This window comes from Harpia harpyja, chromosome 20, assembly GCF_026419915.1.
Source record: "Harpia harpyja isolate bHarHar1 chromosome 20, bHarHar1 primary haplotype, whole genome shotgun sequence".
NCBI lineage: Eukaryota > Metazoa > Chordata > Aves > Accipitriformes > Accipitridae > Harpia > Harpia harpyja.
The window spans coordinates 20,972,315-20,978,314 of NC_068959.1; positions in this window are offsets into that span (position 1 = coordinate 20,972,315).

The window sequence follows — 6,000 nt, forward strand, 5'->3', positions numbered from 1 at the left end:
TGATTGATGAATGTGTCTCCCCAGTCATACAAAAATAGAGCTGACCCCAACTTCAGGTGCAAGCACCTTGACATAAACCCTGAGCGGTTGACAGGTAAGTGCTTTCACTGATTATAGCTCAGCTAAAACCAGCCCCATCAGATTATGGTCCTAGAGCAAACCCTTCATCCCTGTATTCACTGGAGCTGTTGGCTGTCAGAGTTTCTTGCTTCTTTCTCTCCATGTCTTTCCTTAACCTGAGCTGTCTTGTTGTGTTTGTTTTCAGCACGCCTGCTCCCATCCCCATGCCGCACGTGGGATGGGGATTGAGGCTGATCTTCACTACTTCATTTAGAGCACATCTCCCATTGCTTGAGCACAGCGATTCTACCCATATGAAATCCAGAATGGGCGGGGAGTGCTACCAGGATCCAGTGGTCTGTATTGACAGCAGCTTCCAGAAGAAACCATTATCCTGTGGTGTCTTCCCTAAGAGAGGGGCATGTCAGTCTTCAGGCAGAGGTTCTGCAGTAGCAGATGGGGTTTCTCCAGCAAGGGCAGAGCACAGCCCTGCAGTGGGTGGCGTGGGGCATTGTGCAGCTTGTGGGTGTATTGGAGAAGGAAAAGGGGAGAGTGTTTACATCAGCTCTTTTCTTAATTGTATTTCCCTTCCTTTTCTTTTTAGATAACTCGATTGATAAAACCAAGGTGAAGAAAATTGAAGCAGAGTAGTGGAACTGGAGACAAAGGTTTTTTGCTGATGTGGTTAGGTAACAAGTTAGCAGGGATCAGACTAAAACATGTTTTACCTGTTGCTGGACTACAAGTGCTGCCACTCACTTCTGCCTAATTGATTACCACTGTACATATTGTGCTTGATCTTTCTGACAGGGCATATGCTTACATCTTAATTAAAAAAAAACCCAAAACAACAGGTTGCACAGTGAGGGAAAACAACATTTGAGCTGTGGGTGTGAGTCTCCCCTACCTCTTGAACTCGCAGGCAGTCAGGTAGTCCCCTGCAGTTTCTGTCTGGTGTGAAATAATGGAAGCTGTAATGGGGTGGAATTGAAAAATGCTGTTCTCGTCACTGCGGTGCAAGAAGCTGCCTCCAGACTGTGCCATATCTGTAGTGTGAATCCCTCCCAGTAAGAAAGGTGTTGCTGCCTGTGTTTCAGTGTGAATGTGTGCCTTGGGAAACTTGGGGCCAACACTGCTGGACTGCAGATGGGACTGTTAGGATTTTTTTTTTGCCTCTTGGGTTAGGCAGAGGCATAAATCTTCATCTCTGTGACTGGAGTACTGCATGAGAGCTGTGTGGTCGAGGTTTTGAGAGCTTTTTAGGAAAAGCAAGGAATCCCCCCATCCCTATATATACACATACTCCTTGTACGTCCTTGCTCAGCCCATATGTTTGTTGCCTCTGCAGCTGGACTCGGAACTGACTGCATGGAAGAGCTACAGATTGAGATGAAGAAGGTGAAAAGGGACTTGGAGGAGAAACTACTCGATGCACGTGGTGGGAAGGAGATGCTGGACCTGGGGAAGCAGCAGATGACTGCGGAGAAGCAGGAGCTGGCAAGCAAAGTCTCCCATCTGAGTGAGGAGGTCCATCTCGGGCTGAGACATGGGCTGATGAGTTGGGGATGGGGTACAGCAGGCCAGAGACTGTTCTCAAAGAGCTCTGTCCCTTTCTGGGGAGAGGTGACATTGGAAGGAGGAGAAATAATGAGAGGCTCCCCTGGTCAGAGAATTGGGGAGTGCCCTCAGGAGGCTTTGAGTCACTTTTGCTTAAACAGGTAGAGACAGGAGAAAGATGAAGAGGCTGAATGACACTGGTGCTGCTTCTGGCTGCTCCCTGCTTTCTTTTTCTCTTGGCAGTATCCATAGACCTGAGGCCAGCAGGATCAGTCCACAGATGACTACTTTAATTTCTCCCTAGCCCAAAAGTAGTCTCTGGGTCAGCTTTCTTTGAGCTGATTCTTGCCCTGCTCTTCTGTTCTACAGGCAGCTCTGGTGTTTTGTTGTGCTCTAAAGAGGTTTGAATCTTAGATTTAGTATGAATAGAGTTGTCTGCCTTGAATCTTTCCTTCTGTACTTTGTCCAGCATTACCCTCACATGCTTCTTTCAGCTCAGCATCACCCAGATCTGCCCTGGAGTGACCTGGCTTATGTGGGACTGACCCTGCAGTGTCTTGGCTTTTCCCTGGACACAAAGACTTCCCCTAGAAATTGCTAAGCATATTCTTAGAGTTGCTTTTTTGTATTGACATAAGTGTGGGGCAGGAAAAAGCAGAAATATTGCAATCTGTCTTGTTCAGGATGCTCGGTGTTAGCTGGTGTCCTCAGTTCAAGTAGTCTATTGCTGCACTGAGTGCTATGCTCTGCCTGGAAGCCCAGGCAGTCTGTGCGTACTTGGCTTTGCTCTCTGGAGAACAACACTGAACAGTTAAGGAAACTTTCAGATTTGGATGTGGACATTTCTGCTCTTAAGTCCCTTGTCTGATAGAATAGAAAATGCATGCTGGTTTGTTGGAGTTTTTTAAATGTATTGAGAAATTTACCCCTGAGAAAAACAGTAGAGAGCAAGATAAAGCTTCTTGCAATTGTTTACACAAAACAGTCTTGAAATCAAAATTCTATAGAAATCCCTTTCTTGGTGACAATGTGCTTTTGTAAGCAGCTCCTCTGATGGAGGAGAGGAAGAAAAACATCTCTGTTATTAAGCCTTCTCCCTCTGGCTGTTTACCTTTGACAAGATGAGAGAGCACAGATCGAAGGGATGGAAACATTCAACTAATTTTGCTGCAGTTCTTGGGCTGCTTGGGAGTTGGGCAGTTGGTTGTCGTAGTTCCTGCTCTGCCTCTCCCCCATCACAAGGCAGGAGTGAGCTGACCGCAGGACACTTCTCCTTTCTGAGATACTGGGTACTGTGGGCAAGAGGTTTCATCTCACCAGGCTTGTCCTGCCTGATGCCAGTGTCAGGTCAAAAGCTGAGAGGAGGGGAGGGCACATGGTGAAAAGGGGTCATGCGGCACAAGAGAAGGTCTGTCAGGTTCTCTGAGGTGTCAAACAGTGAGGGCTACGGGCTGACCATGGTGTGGACGCACCACCATAAGAGCACAGGCTCTGGCTGTCCTGCAGATCCACAGACTTTCTACCCTGTTTATCATCACTGACACTAGGATGGTGCAAACAGAAAATTGGGGTTTTCTTTCTATGCTACACAGTGCATCTCTAGCACCCTGTTTGATCTTCATGGACATAGATTGCTGGGACACTTACATATATATTTGCCAGCTTCCTAACAGTTGAGACAGACCAAATAAACCGTAACATGTCTCTGAGGCCTGTTTCAACCACTGACTTTTGGACTTGGGAGCAGACTCTGCTTCACTATTGTGCTTCCAGCTGTAGCTTGCTCACCAGACCTCTTCTGAGGTCACCCTGCTGCAGGAATGCATCTTTCCCTCTATCAGCTCATGGGAGGAGGGTGTCAAGTCCCGAGGTGATGATACAGGTTACCTGTTATGCTGCCTTTTGCTCATTTTTCATTGACAAGGGAAGTTGGCAGCATCTGGTGAGGAGAAGGATGGGGATTTGAGATAGACTTGATCGTTTGCGACATGCTTCAGGGTAGTACCCTGTTTGCTCTGCGCAGCTGAGTATGAGCTGACCACTGGCATGTTCTTGTTTCTGCTTCAGATGGAGAGGCTGAAAGAACACCTTGAAGAGGCACCAAGAGAGAAATGGCTTCAGGCTTTTCTTCCCTGCCTGCAGCTTCGCTTCCAGGTGCTGCAGGGAACATCCAGCCACAACCACCCATCCACTACCAGAGACTGTTTCTGGAGACATCCCACCAGCTCCCCTGCACCCAGAGTGTTCTGGCATCCCACCACCTCCATGAGGAATGGGCATTGCCCCTCCTGCCCTTGGCTTCGAATCTGGGGGAGCCTGTGCACGGGGATCATCTCCGAAGAAGATTCTCAGCCAGCTGAACAATAGTGAAGACCACATTGGACTAAGGTAGGACCTACATTTTAAAGGCCACCTTACACCTTGTTCTTTCACTCCAGCAAGCTCGTCCTTTCCCTTGTCTCATCTCATCACTCTGGCTGAGGGGTTTCAGGGCCCTGCTTGCTGTACTCCATAGAGAAGCCAATTTTCAGCAGAAGGAGGTGATTTCATCTTTGCCTTTGTGTGCAGAGAGAGGGCAGGGCAGAGCACCTGAAGGGACCTGAAGTGCTTGGTCCTCCAGAAACCGTGTGGGAGGCCCAGCTTGCAGCATGCTGGCACATGCTTTCCTCTGCCACCTTTGAAGGCTCGGGTGGATTGGAAGGTCTTCATCGCTGACCTGAGGTGTTTCTCCTGTGTAAAGTGGCTTAATAAGCTGGCAGTCCTTAGTAAGATCTTGTGAAGACCTAGAGGCCCTTGCAGATGATGAGGTCCTCTTTAGCTATGAGGGGAGGGAGGGATCTCCTGGCTAAGCCATGGCTGCATGATGCCTGCATCTCGGTGTGACTCACAAGCAGCCTGCGAGGCAGAGCCAGGTTGGCTGTAGACAGGGTTTGTGGCGGTGGCAGGACATTGCACGGTGTGGTGTGCTTCTCACCGCTCTGCTGTCTGTGCTTTGCACCCTCTTGAGTATGGATACTGCGCTTTGTGCTTTCTTTCTGCACCGTCTCTCTCGCTTCTGCTCGATTGCCTGTCCCAACAGTTGTGTTAAGAGTAGGCTGCCTGGCAGAGATGTCTGCTTGGCACTGCATACAGCCAGTTACTGCTTTTCTCACTGGTTTTCTTTCCTCTCCTTCCTTCTGCATCGCCAGGTAGATGTTGGGGCTCTCAGCCCTCATCTCTGAGTGCTCTTTGTTAACATCTCTCTCGCTGTCAAACATTTATGGAGCTATTTCCCCATCTTTGCACTCGAGGCAGGAAAGCAGCAGGATCCAGGCACTGCGTGTGTGCATCACCCAGGGAGAGGGAGCGCTCCTGGACCCACGATCTCTACCCTTCGCTCTGCCTGCCGCTCCAGAGCGTGGCCTTTGGAGGGGACTTCCCCTGTCCTAAGGACAGGGTTCAGGACTGTGTTATGACCCAGCGATTAGGGCAAGCCCTGCAGATGTGCAATAGAGGGCATGTATGAATAGGAGGGCTTGGAAGGCAATGTACACAGACATTGCCAACCTCATGTTCCTTAAAAAGGTGGAAGGGGAGAAAAGTCTCACGCCTTTGAGCTTTTTATCTTGGTCAGGGGAAGAGAACTGCCTGTTCATCAGAGAAATCTGTTCTTCCCCAGAGTGTATGGCTCTTTTTCGGTGCTCCGCCCAGGGCCAGCCCTGACCCTTCTGGCTGCTGAAGGGCACGGCCCAGCACCTGCCGTGGTGGTGGCACCAGCTGTGGGAACAGCAAGGTTTCGCTCCAAGGCCATTTTCCACTGCTTTTTTTTGTCAGCAGCTCCTTACTCTGCTGCTGGTACTGGAAGCATCTGCTTTGTGTTTCCCCTGCTACTTTTGGTGTCTAAGTTGAAGGCTGTTTTTCTGAATGTACTGATTTATGGGGTTTTTTTAATTTTTACCTAAGTTTCATAGTTTGAGGTGTCCCTAGGACTCGGGAGCCTGGCAAGCAGGTTCCTACTGGGACAGAAGTGATGTGCATGAAGGAAAACATGCAGGTGTTCTCTGAAGATCTGTGTTGCTGTACCGTAAGCCGCAGGTGTTTAGGACAGGCAGGGTGGCACTCGATGTTTCTGCAGCAGAGTCGGGGGGTGCTTGTCCCGATGGTGATGCTATTTACGTTTTGGAGAGGTTAAAACCTTCGACTCTGGGCAATTCGGGTCACGGTGCAGAGCTGCTTTTGGACACCAGGTGGCACATGGATCTCTTGGTTTTGCATGGAGGCTTTGTGTCCCTGCTGCAGCCTGTGTTTACAGCCCTGCTTCAGAGACTGTCAGAGTGAACTTCCAGTCCTGGGAGTGGATTTTTGGGGGAGCAGAGTCCTGGCTGTGCTCTCAGAGAGGTCAGG